The sequence below is a fragment of the Xiphophorus hellerii genome, chromosome 20, assembly GCF_003331165.1.
Source record: "Xiphophorus hellerii strain 12219 chromosome 20, Xiphophorus_hellerii-4.1, whole genome shotgun sequence".
Lineage (NCBI taxonomy): Eukaryota > Metazoa > Chordata > Actinopteri > Cyprinodontiformes > Poeciliidae > Xiphophorus > Xiphophorus hellerii.
This window is the reverse complement of record NC_045691.1, coordinates 27383136-27397229: the sequence shown is the minus strand read 5'-3', so window position 1 is coordinate 27397229 and position 14094 is coordinate 27383136. Positions and strand designations below refer to the sequence as shown.

The 14094-nt window shown below is 40.9% G+C and overlaps 1 protein-coding gene across 1 annotated transcript in view; it reads left to right on the top strand.

Moving 5' to 3' along the window:
* The first annotated feature begins 13352 nt into the window (after positions 1 to 13352).
* tafa1b (TAFA chemokine like family member 1b) overlaps positions 13353 to 14094 on the top strand; it is a 175970-nt gene continuing 175228 nt past the window's right edge. Inside the window, exon 1 of the mRNA XM_032548816.1 lies at positions 13353 to 13631. The gene's annotated coding sequence lies outside the window, so the exon portion shown is untranslated. The remainder of the gene's footprint in view (positions 13632 to 14094) is intronic.

Genomic DNA, 14094 nt, shown 5'->3' with positions numbered 1-14094 from the left:
TATTGATTCCAAATATGAAACAAAGTATTTGCTTTGGTTTCATCACAATATTGCCTTTAAACAACACACCTCGCAACCAAATGTGTCGGCAATCAATTATGACACAACGGACAACTAAATACAGCCCTCGGTGCACCAATGGTTGTCATGGTAGCCCATTACATCACCTTCTCGCTGGTGCCATTTGTTATTTTTCAACACAGGTTGTGTCACATTTTGCTTATAAAAAAAACAAACGGACCCAGAATCAGAGATGGTTTTATGACTGCATGATGTTTTTTCAAGTACTGTAAATATAAACTAAGTGTGTCAGAGAATAAGAAATACAGAAATAGTGAAGAAAATACCCAATATTGACTGGTATTTGTCTGCCTTCATCCAAATAGAGAATCATTATTGTATTCCCATATTCTATATGAGTTTATTGCTTCCTTGAATTTTGCATTTCACTGTGATAGTTTCTGATTTAAATTGCATCTCAGAAAATTTGTTGAGCATTTTGCATGTACAGTATAGTGAACATAACACACTTCTTATGCTTTTTTGCTTTTGTTTCTATAATCTTACTCCTGTGTTTATCTGCAGATGTGTTATTGAGATATTTAAATCTCAGCCCTGGGCCTTGAGCAACCCCACCAAGCACTCCTCCTGTCGCCCTCACCTCACAGAAGCTTCATGCATCAGAAATAAAGGCTGCACCAACAGAGTCATATCCTCAAACGGATCAGGTCAGAATATTTTTTTATATTTTCAGTGTTTTGGTTGATGTTTTGTTTCTTAAACAATTAAGGTGTTGAGCGTATGCAATTGTAAATTGGTGGAATGATTTGGGAACGCCACACAAAATATCGCCTTTGGTGTCAAAGAGGCAGGGGTCGACCCTGATCAAACCTGACTAATTATAGCCATTCGTTCAACGCAGAACAGGCTAAAGACCCAAGGTAACTCTGCAGACGAGCAACGGCTCTGATGGGAGAATCTGTCATCATGACAACTATTATTCCTGTTCTCGACAAACATGTCCTCTATGCAAGAGCAGCACAAAGAAAAGCCCTTGTTGACAGAAAAGAGAGAGACAAAACTTTCCATTGAAAGCTTACCACAAGTCAAGTAGGAAACACACCAAACATTTGCAAAAAATGCTCTTGTCAGGTGACAATAATTACTGTATTTTCCGGACTACAAGTCACAGTTTTTTTTCTTAGTTTGGCTGGTCCCATGTCTTACAGTCCAGAACAACTTATATGTGATTTTTCTTTTTCCCTATTTGAGAAACATTTTCTGACTTGCGCATTAAATGTTAATTCATACTAATGGACACAAATCAAGGATTAAACTTTACCATTTGCCGCTGCAAGGAAAGCTAAACCGGGGCTAAAAAGAAAGATGGCCAGAGCTGAAGGAACAAGTCCACAGTTGGGTGCTTAAATAAAGCTCTGTGAGGCTTGTGAATGGCGCAGTTACTCCTCTACTTGCTGGGGTTTGTCCAGAAGGTGAATATATGACTTTGCACGCGGACCTTCTTGGTGGAACTGCTTCAAATAAACGCAACCGCTTCTCTGTCACCCTGAATTTACTGCAACTTTGCCGGGAAAATCTGACAAAGTAGCACAGATTGTCAGAACTTATCCAATTGATAACATCCTTCACCTAAACTGATTGAGCTTGGGCTACTTTGGAGAAGAATCGGAGAAAAAACTTGAATCTTTTGATATGCAAAGCTGGCAGAGACTTCATTTGCAGTTGTAATTGCTGTGAAAGGTGGCTATGCAAAATATTGACTGAAAAAAATACATAAATTGTAAGGAGAAAAATGTGTGGGTTTGGATGTTAAGTTGTTGGCTACCAGTGAAAATATTTAATTAATCTCACACACAGAAGAAGACTTTGGTAAATATATATCTAAGTTTTGCCAGTAGATTTCCCTATAATAGAAGGCTGGTATCATGTGCTTCCTGGATTAGTGTCCTGGTGTAATGGAGCACAGTGACAGGAGTACTGCTTGCGAGCTTCGGGAAGGTAATTAATTAAAAAGGCTTGTAATCCACCCTATGAGTGCAACAATCAACACACTGATGCATTGAAGGAAGGAGGAGGTTTTCTTAGCCGAGCATATCGATAAGTTCATTTTATTAATCTGACATAGGCAGGGACGGTTAATCATTTAACATCCCTCTTATTAAAAAAACAACAACAAAAAAAAAGAGAATATATGCGCCATGTTTCCTAATGACCCCAAACCTTCATCGCTTAATGTTCATCCCATTAAACTCCGGAGTGCTCAATTTACCAGCATGCTTTAATAGATGAGGCAGGAGGCAGGACTTGGCGGGAGATTGGAGCTGATTATGCCCTTGTTCTATTCATTTGCACAGACCCTAGTTAATTGACTTCTGAGCAGCGATGCATTGGACACCCACTATCTGCTGCCAGGATCATCCTGACCCCACTCAATGCCGGGGACGACGAGAGGAGCAACTGTTGAAATAAACTGCTTGTTCTGCTCTATCAGTGTGTAAAACAGAAGCACGGGGGAACAAGAGGAGACGGGGAGATACGTTTTCTCTGCTGCAGGGGTGATGTGTAGGACGAGCAACCGGAAGATTTAACAACAGCGGAACACGAAGTAGGAGACTGATGCTGTTTAGTGAACGGGCTTAATATAATTTAGCAATTGATTCTTGGTTTCATCATAGGAGGATTTATGAAGTGCACACGCCTCGGCAAGAGACGAAGTGAACATCCAGCGATAGATTTTCCCATTTAAATAAAAAGCTGTTGCCACCAGTGAAACAATAAATTCAACTGGAATTAAAATGTTATTTCTACAGGCTGTTTGAAGATAAGGAAAACACTCTGAACTTGGTAGAGGCAGAATGTGTTGGAAGTGGACCAAATGTTCAACGTCGATATTTACTAACAGGAACGGAAAGGCAGTATGTGTTTTCTGCCTCATTTGTTCCCATCATCAAGGGCGTGAAGTTGCCAGAAAGATGGTTTATGATTATCCACCTCCTCTGAGTTGAGTTGATGAAGAATTATCCAGAATGCGACCGGTCTCTTAGTTGATGACAGATGAACCAGAAGTGTGATCTATCTAGCTACAAATGAAATTGAGAGAAAAGCTAAATGATTCCTTTCTAACAAGTATGAGTGTCGGATAAAGATATTTGGCGTGTCGTACACTCAAAGAAGTACAGGAGAAGAATTAGAGAATAAATGTGTAAGGATGAAAAATAATTAGAAAATCTTCTAAAATGGATGGATAGATGGAAGTGCCAGATCTTTTTACTGAAAATAAGGAAGAGGGAGAACTTTTGAAAGCTAGGAATTTATTTGAAAACATTTTTCATTAATTTTGCTCTATGGAACTTGGAGACACCTGATTAATCAGGCTCTGATTTCGCATAAGTTGGGTCAGATTGTTGTACAGCTGCCATGATGTGCCACTGGTGGAGAAAAATGATAACGTTTGGGATCTTAATGATAAGTAGTGTATTGAAGCATGTCTTTGACTTATAAGGAAAAACTCCCCTGCTGACCTTTAAAAAGTATCTATGATAACAACAAAACATTTAGATTTCACTATATGACAAGGACAGAATTTAAAAAATCAAGTTTACTATAAATATAAACAAGGTCTGAGATCAGTTCAGACAAAATAAAACTGAATGTTCCTGGTAAAACTGACTACTAAATTCACGGCCAGTGTTAAATCAAAACAGCTGCAAAAATTTTGGGGGCTGGTGGAAAAAATCATACATAAACATGATTTTCCTTCTAATATTTGTACTCTGGTCTTGGCTGCCTAATATATATTTTTGTGCTCACATACATACATGTTTTAAAAAAGTAAATTTGTAGTAATGTTGCTCTCCTCCACATATATTTATGCTTTTGCTGAAGGCAACAAAAGTCTTAAAATTGCAAAAAACACCAAAATTGAGAGTATTGATCACGTTCACAAAGGTATGTGCAGTTGCTAAATTAATGGAAATGTGAGTATGCAAGTCATTTTAATTCTGAAGTATGATGCAAAGGGAGGGAAGCAAATGGCATCCTGCTCTGGCACAACTGGCCTGCATTTAAAGGAGGTAGTATATTTTAGAAAAAGCACCCCAGTATTAATTTAGATTGATGTAAATTAAGCCAATGTAAACAACTTCCCATTCTTAAAGACCAGAACTGCTCTACTGTATGCATTTTATGCAGGAAAATACCATCTGCTGAAAGCTGGTGGTAATTACGATGAAGTAGAAACAAAGACTGTGATTAAATTCAGGTTTAACGGACTCCTATTCTATGCTGAAATCTAGATTTTTATTTTAGCACAGCGGGATGTCAGCACTGTTGTTTCTGAAACACACATGCACTAAGTAAAACAAAGAACTGGGACAGCAGTGTATAGCTGTGTGGAACAGCTTAATCATGCGGTGCACACACATCAGACAAAGATCTTCTCTTCCTTCATCTCATGTTGAAGTTTGTGCTAAAAAATCAACAGCAGCTGTTAGCTCCTGTATGTCACAGTGTTCGATGTCGCCAATCAACACTTACAGCTGCACATGTTCAAACACAGCACTGTCACTACTCGTTCAGCTGATAATGGTGGTATTATTATGATAACGGTGGGAAGGTAGGCTCTGTCTGTTGCTGCAACAAACACTGAGACTAAGATATAAATCAATCCTGCATCTGCACACAGAGCGAGGTTAATAGCTATGCCGCCTGTAGCAGAGCTATATGCTGAGCATTTTTATGGCTTTCATTGTCTTTTAATAAGGTTTTAACTTGAAAGTAATGCACTGTGCACTCAAAAAATCATCAGAGTGAGATCTACTGCCTCACTGACTTACTGATTGCTTTAGCAACGGCAGGCGTTCAATATAGCTTGTTTTAAAAAAAATGAAAATCCTTCACGGAGAGAGAGAGATAAAGCCAAACACGGTTAGGTGAGACAGCAACCCCAGACTTCATCAGGGAAGTTTCTTTCAGTCCCTCCTATAGTGACTTTTACTAAACCCTCGTTTGTGGGAAGCTCCTGCTGACCGTACCTTGGCCATGTTGGCCGTTGTGATTTATCCCTCTCTGGTTCTTTCTCTTTCTCTGAGAAATTGTATGTTACAACACTGACAGAGTTGTGTAAGTTTCTGAGGTTTAAAGAAATATTCTTCAGCCCTTCTGTATAAATTTTTGCCAGGGGTCAAAGGTGACACATGAGCTTGCGGCATACAATGCAAACACCTGTCAACTGCTGTGACACAGCAGCAGAAGTGACTAATGCAGTCGGGCATGAACACGTCAGCCCCTGAATCCTGGTGACACATTGTTGCTCCTCTTTCATTACTCTGTGCATTCCACACGGAGTCGACCAAAATCAACAACCTATCTCACATGGTGGGAGTGGAATCAATATAGCAGTGCTGAGTCTAAATATCTGGAATTTGCTTTTTATCGCCAGGCCTATATCTGCATCTCCTGCTGCTGCTCGGTGACTCACAATTTGGGAAGCATTGCATTGACTTTTACTCATAAATGTTTTAAAATCCAGCAATATTTATGATTGTCCCCCTTTATGGCTAATCTATAGCAGAACCATTAAGCATGCATTAGCGAGTGAAGTATGTTTGACCTAATCTTGGCCCTCACTGAGAAGTCAATAGCTTGCATTAAGACTTCCTAAATATATATATATAAAAGCATGGCTTGGCAACGTTTTTGCACTAGTCACTTGAGTACCGCTTTGAAAAACCTCTCAGTCCTCCTCCTTATAATTGGGACATTCATAACTTGAACATGATCCCTTTGTGTCTATTTTAAACCTCAGGGACAAAGAGGAAGAGTACAGGGACAGAAGACAGACGAAAAAATACAAGAAAGTCAAAGAAGTAAAAACAAAGTCACGGGAAGAACAGATGTACCACTTCCTGTAATATACACAATGATACATTACTGCTTTTATAGCCAGTCCACTCAACAACAACCCAAAGATTATATCTGCATTCGCTATGTTTGCTTACGCAATATACCTTGTTTGGGTTGAAATGTGTTCATATTACGTAATCTGAATGCATTGTTTAAATGAGCGCAACATGAATTAATCCAATCATAATGTGTTTACATGCGCTAGGCTTTATTCAAAAGAGAAGCACTGCCATACGCAGAGTTGTAACATTTCCCTGCAAAAATCACAGAAGTTACGCGTCCGTCTGTGCAGAAAATAAAAACAAACAAACACAGCGGCGTGTTCATATACTGTGTCTTCTGAGCCAGAATGGACCCGCGCCAGGTTCTGATTACGGTTGAGACGTTACTGCGCTGCCTTATTAAGCTGCAGGCTGAGCAACACATGCTGTTGGTCTTCCTGTGTTACAGGACGGGCGAGCAGGAGGAAACAAAACATCCTTCAAAGTTCTGTGCTGCCTCCAGCTCCTGCCCTGCTCTCTGCACATATGCAGGTCACTCTGCTGCAATCACAATAACGTGATGACGAGAAGAAGGGTCTACATGCACGCAGTTCTATTATGAATCGTCATAAACTACCTCATTCGGATTATAATTTCTTTCAAATCAAGCCGAGTCTGATCAGAATATTCCGATTGGTGGTGTTGGCATGATTACCCATGTCCATGTAAACGCGCCTAGTGTCTTGCAAAAGTATTCAAAACTGTTGATTTTTTTTTTTCATGTTGCAACTCACATGATAGACCAGTACAAAATACACTGCTCAAAAAAATAAAGGGAACACTCAAATAACACATCCTAGATCTGAATGAAAGAAATATTCTCATTGAATACTTTGTTCTGTACAAAGTTGAATGTGCTGACAACAAAATCACACAAAAATCATCAATGGAAATCAAATTTATTAACCAATGGAGACCTGGATTTGGAGCCACACACAAAATTAAAGTGAAATAACACTACACGCTGATCCAACTTTAATGTAATGTCCTTAAAACAAGTCAAAATGAGGCTCAGTATTGTGTGTGGCCTCCACGTGCCTGTATGACCTCCCTACAACGCCTGGGCATGCTCCTGATGAGGTGGCGGATGGTCTCCTGAGGGATCTCCTCCCTGACCTGGACTAAAGCATCCGCCGACTCCTGGACAGTCTGTGGTGCAACGTGATGTTGGTGGATGGAGCGAGACATGATGTCCCAGATGTGCTCAATCGGATTCAGGTCTGGGGAACTGGCTGGCCAGTCCATAGCTTCAATGCCTTCATCTTGCAGGAACTGCTGACACACTCCAGCCACATGAGGTCTAGCATTGTCCTTCATTAGGAGGAACCCAGGGCCAACCGCACCAGCATATGGTCTCACAAGGGGTCTGAGGATCTCATCTCGGTACCTAATGGCAGTCAGGCTACCTCTGGTGAGCACATGGAGGGCTGTGCGGCCCTCCAAAGAAATGCCACCCCACACCATTACTGACCCACTGCCAAACCGGTCATGCTGAAGGATGTTGCAGGCAGCAGACCGCTCTCCACGGCGTCTCCAGACTCTGTCACGTCTGTCACATGTGCTCAGTGTGAACCTGCTTTCATCTGTGAAGAGCACAAGGCGCCAGTGGCGAATTTGCCAATCCTGGTGTTCTCTGGCAAATGCCAAGCGTCCTGCACGGTGTTGGGCTGTGAGCACAACCCCCATCTGTGGACGTCGGGCCCTCATACCATCCTCATGGAGTCGGTTTCTAACCGTTTGTGCAGACACATGCACATTTGGGGCCTGCTGGAGGTCATTTTGCAGGGCTCTGGCAGTGCTCCTCCTGTCCCTTCTTGCACAAAGGCGGAGGTAGCTGTCCTGCTGCTGGTTGTTGCCCTCCTACGGCCTCCTCCACGTCTCCTGGTGTACTGGCCTGTCTCCTGGTAGCGCCTCCAGCCTCTGGACACTACGCTGACAGACACAGCAAACCTTCTTGCCACAGCTCGCATTGATGTGCCATCCTGGATGAGCTGCACTACCTGAGCCACTTGTGTGGGTTGTGGAGTCCGTCTCATGCTACCACGAGTGTGAAAGCACCACCAACATTCAAAACTGACCAAAACATCAGCCAGACAGCATAGGTACTGAGAAGTGGTCTGTGGTCCCAACTGCAGAACCACTCCTTTACTGAGTGTGTCTTGCTAATTGCCAATAATTTCCACCTGTTGTCTATTCCATTTGCACAACAGCAGGTGAAAATGATTGTCAATCAGTGTTGCTTCCTAAGTGGACAGTTTGATTTCACAGAAGTTTGATTTACTTGGAGTTATATTGTGTTGTTTAAGTGTTCCCTTTATTTTTTTGAGCAGTGTAGCACATACCTATTATGTGAAAGCAAAAGAATACATTTTTTAATATTTTTTTTTCAACTAAACACTTATAAATTGAGGCATGTGTTTGTACTGAGTCACCTTTATTCTAGTGACCTTTAAAATCTAATAACATAAATCTAACCTTTCTAGGGTCTGTATCATTAATTGAAGACCTCTAGTTTGCAGGAAAAGCAACAATGTGTATCACCCCGAACACACCACGCATAATGGTGGCTATATCTGAAGAGTCTTTTCTACATAAGCGACAGTGAGGTTGGTTAGACTTGATGCGAAGACGGATGGGGAATATCCATGTATCAGAATGGCACTGTTAAAGGAAAAAATAAAAAAAATGTGTTAAGACTGAGGTAGGACTTTTAGTTTTGTCTGACTGGCTGATTCCCTGAAACACAAAAGAAGTTGTGCGTCCGTTTGTGCTTAACATAAAAATAAACAAACGCAGTAGTGTGTTCATATACTGTGTCTTATACATCTGGGTTGATGTATAAGGCATTTCCAGGTCAGAGATGCAGTAAGGGAGTTGACCTTGCAGAGTCCTAAAGTTTAAAAGTATGACTTCAAAGTGAAGTCTGAAAGTAAGTGTTAATCAGCATAGAGATGTTTAAACAAAGGACACAAATGTCTCTCTGTTGATTCTGGCAAAGATTCTCACTCCAGACGTTTGTACCATTGAGAGACGATCAAGGTCCTTTTTGTTAAGGCTATAAAAAATGTCCATGGCAGCAGTCTAATCAAGAAACAAATGCCCACATTATCTTCTGCCGTTCTCATTTAGACATCAGCATTTTTAATTTTGAAATATTTCTAAAATATTTCTAAATTGAAACAAAAGTTTGATATCTGTCGACATTGATCAAACACAACATCTAAGTTCCTCCTTCTAGGTTGGACAGTCGGATGCAAGTAGCCTGTTAGTTTGAATTTAGAAGTAATGCTATGAAAATTAATGATTATGTTTTTCTTAGAGTTCAAGATAAATTTATTTTATTCAGAAGGTGTGCAAAAGTTCCAGAGGTATTACTCTTGTAGCTGTAATTGCAACAATATGTGTTTCTATGAAGTTTCAGCTTAGAGGGACTGACTACAAATGCATACCAAAAAAAACAAACATTGCTTTTCTTCCACTTCACATAGGTTTGTATGGAGACCTCATCAGTTGGACTGTTATTTCAGATTTAGTGTCCTTGGACTCCCTAAAATATTCTGGATAGGCTTATCAAATTTGTGTTTTCATAATCACATCAAAGCAAGGAGCTAATGTATAAAAACTGGATTAGTAATGCTATGCTAGCTTCTAAGAAAACAGCCAAATAGGCAATTTGGCATCCTGACTGCACCTCTAAGATGCAAACTAAAATATGATCATAGCCATTTTTAAATGTCTCGGTGTCCCTTTATCACATGTGTTTCTGAGTCACCGTTAATATCCCAACAAGTCCAGCTTGAGAAGTCGCAAGCAAAGAACTAAAAATAATGCATCGCCTCCTGATTCTCGGTCTGGAGACAAATGTATCAGCCTGGCGCCAACGTTCCTGCTTTCACAGCTGGCTGTATCAAACGCGAGGCTGCTGTAATACCGTTGCCTAGGGCGTGTGCTGCGTGTGTGAGATAAATGGCGACATGCGGAAGACCCTCCACAGCACTCCACCTCTTTTGTCACCTAGTCAAACTTCGGGGCTGCTGCGAATCAGCTGCCTGGCGGAGGTGAACGGAGATGGGAAATGTTCCCGGCGGCCCTTGGATTTGGTGGCTTATCGCACCCTCAAGAGTGTTATATCTCTGCTGCTCTCATCACGCCCTGAGATCTGCTAAGGAGTACAAAGAGGAGCATTCGGCAAGGTGATTGCATCAGCTCATCCGTGATGTGTCACAAAGCTGTAAGCGCCAAAAATGCCCCGGATAGGTTTTAGTTATGGTAACATTTTTAAGCAAAGCCTAATGAGAAGAGACAGATTGAGCTGCTTGAAATGCAAATGTCTTTTACCTTAACCCCAGAGGTTTTAAATGCTTTTCCTGCTGCATTTACGGAGCTTAAGATGTTACATGTCCACAGTTTGGATCCAATTTGTGGACATGTTGACCCATGGAATTGACATGCAAATCAGTTGTGCAAAGGTTAGGCGGGCAAACTTGGGAGAAGGTGGGAACTTTATAACTTACAGACGGCAAACGACTAAGACCTTCTCCGGCCCTTCTTTTTTCCTCCCCCTTTCCCTCTTTCTCTCGTCTCCCTCAGTAACTCAAACCTTGCATGAATATAAATGGAGAGCGGTGAGGAGCGTGGACCTGGTGGCAGTGAATGGGCTTTTTCCGCTCGGCCTCCGACAGCAGTGCTCCCCTAATGGGTTCAGCCTGACTGGATTCAATCATGTCCTCTGATACCCTCTGAAGAGGATGCAAATTGTCAATCAGCTCGCTTTCCTCCCCATCCTTCGCCCGCCGCCTTCATCTCGGTCTCGGTGATCATCTAGCCACCATTCACCTTGCACGACGTTTCCTCATCTTTTAGCTTTTCGTGCGTTTAACCTCGCATCACGTTTTCTCTGTTAGCTTTGTCTCAATCTGCCCAGACAAATTGGTGTGAACTTTTGCTTTAGTGGCGCTAATGATAATGGCAGCAGAGAAAGTCACGAGGGTCGACCGTTCATTCAAATACAAGTCAAACAATGAAAAATTGCCCGAATCTAATGTGTTTTGGACTGTTTACGGTGAAGGTGAGTATCTGTGGCATTATGATAACAAAATCACCCTCTCCCCAATAATAGGAAGATAAACACTAACATTTCTATTCAAGGGAAAGCTCTAACAAATCCATTGTCTCTGAACACACAGATGCACGGCTAAGTCAACATAGAAGAAGCATAATGACTTTTTTGTTTAAATTGACCATTTTAGGCAAATGGAAAAAGTTAAAAGCTGACATCTTTTGATTTGTAAAGGTTAATGTGTTTATTGGATTGGCCCAAAATGCTGTCTTATTTCATTAGCTTCATGTAAAAGCAATCAGATTGCAAATGCTCTGAGGGGGGAGGCAGGCGAGCTGAGGAGAAATTAAACATATTTCCACGTTCAATGACATCCTAATCTGCCCGATGGGCCACAGGTGTACCAAGCATCGCTTTAAAATGGAAAAACCTTCTTTATTGGTCTCATCAGTGTGTATAAGGAGATAATTAGGACACATAATAGGGTTAGCATGCTGGGTAGAGCTCAATAGTCGAAGATGATTACCATGTGACATAACATGATTGGATTCAAGCTTTGCTTGGACAAAGGAAATGTAATTTCTTCCTCATAAGTGCATTTTTTGTAAGGTTGCAATAAGCTTAGGCTACTAATACTTGATTGTCATATTCCCAATATAATTCTTACTGCAGGTATCAGAAAGTAATGCAGCCCGAAGGGTGTGTACATAATGTATTTGAATTACCATCATTATATTTCAACTAAATCAGTTCAATGAATTTAATGTACACAAAAGAAATAGTTCAGGAGTTTTCAAGTATGGTTCTGGTAAACCATAATAAGCAGTTAAAATCTTACTTATAAAAGATAACTGTTAATTTCTTCATTTATGTCAGTTTCACATCCGATGGTCTGCTTTAAACCGACCGATGATTCCTTTGTGTAGCCAGGCGTAAAACTCATCCAAACTCTGGTGCAGACAAACTAAACGAACTTATTCGGCCGATAACAGACCACCGAGCAAACCAAAGAGTGGCAGTGAACCAGCTACATGTACGAAGCAACATGCTGGGTGGCTCACTGCCTCATCTGCTGCCTGTTCTGCGCAGTTTCTTGTGAAAAAGCAATTAAGCTCCAACACCAAGGTCAGAACAGAAACACCAAGGCTGCATATGTTTGGTCTCGTTCAATTGTGAACAAGCAAGCTAAGGGGAATGGATTTTCTTTCTCCTTTTTTCCCGCTTCGTCAGGGCTCTTTTCACACAATATACCCCTCTAAAAGAATATTGTAAAAGTAAATCACATCAACTGAATTTGAGAAGATTTCTGTTCCCGCCCATTGAACCAATCTGCTATCCTAGTGTGAAAACTCCTTTGGTATAAATCCAGATTAGTTAGTCCCTGGTGGCTTGCAGCAAAGTCTGAGAAGAGCCAAGACCAAAGAAGACTTTGCTCATAAAAACAACCGCGACATCAAAAATGTCTGTCCGATTTATGTGATGACTTATACTGTATTTTGTATACATAAACTTTTACAAGAGAACATCAAAAGCATCCACTTCAAACATATAACAGGACTTTATGTTCCACCAAATATTCTTTATTCCCTCAATTTTAGAACCACACAACAGTTGTTTTTATAAAAATATTAGCATACATGGCAACACAGGAAACTGTAACTAAGCTTAAAGATAAATTTTAAGTAGAAGTCTATTTTGGTCTTGACCCCTCTTGGACAAACCACTAACTTTGGGATCCATGACCAACTAATCTGCTTCCTATAAAAAAAATATCGTACAGTACGTCTGCACGGCAGGTAAGTTATGAACTTCTCTTTTTTTTCACAGAACTTCTCTCCAAAATACAAAATCTTATCTTTAAGACTTACAAAATTGAACCAAGAACTGGACAGTTGATCTTTTAAATGTTTTGAATAGCTTAAAGAAATAAAAGCTAAATTGTTTAGCTGACCTTTTGCCTACAATTTTACAGCGCTGTGCAAAAAACATGCACAACATTTCTCCCATGAAGAATTTGATATACAATCAAGGTGATGTACTGCAATTAGCCGAGATAAACTGTAGGAACTCAAGGATACTCTGTAAATAATTGATTTTAAAAAGAAACATCAGATGCGGGCATTCCAAAACTACAAGCATCAGTGTCAGCGGGTGATGTATGGAAACCCAGTTAAGAGCCCATTTCCCTCCCATTCCACTGGGAGAGGAGAGGCCGCAGTAAATAAGCACCATATTGCCAGAGGGAAACAGAATGGAGAGAAGTGAAGAGAAGAAAATCCCCCTTTCTCTCGTGGCCTTTCTCTATCTTTCCGCCTTCTGCTTTACAATACCTCATGTATTCCTCCTTGCCTGCTATCTCCTTGTGCCCCGCCATCGTTCCACCATACGTCTCAATTTCTATTGCTTCACCCTCCTCTCAATCCTGCTTCTTTCATTCCTGCATGCCTGGCGGATGATAGCTGAAAGGAAGGCAGAATTGGATGCCTCCCTCACAGAGCTTTCCTTTGAGACTTGTAGGAGATTGTGTTTTGCTGGAGTGACTTGTTACAGCTCACTGGCTCGCCGTCATCCGAAGCATCAACTGTCAGTCACGGCCAAAGATACAGGTATGGGCCTTAGGAAGGGGGATTGTTCAGGACAACAAAAATGCTTGTATCATCATTCAGTGCATGCATATGGTGCCAGACCTAAGTGTTCATGTCTGTTGAACATATCTACATTTTGTCATGTTACAACCACAAGCCTCAAGGTATGTTATTTGGACTTTTTGTTATTGACTGACAAAAAGTTGTGCGTAGCTGTTACATGGATGGACAATTCTACATTCTTCTCAAATGTTTTGCCAATAAAAATCTGAAAAGTGTGGCAAGAATTTGCATTCAGCCCCTGAGTTGATGCGTTGACACAGCTTAGTGACTGAACATTTTGCCTATTCTTCTTTGTAAGTAGCTCAGACTCAGTCTTGATGTGTGTGGGACATTCATGAACATCAATTTCTAAATCTTGCTACTGAAGAAAATCTTCCTACATCATGATGTTGCAACCATGGCGCATCTGATCAGATCACCT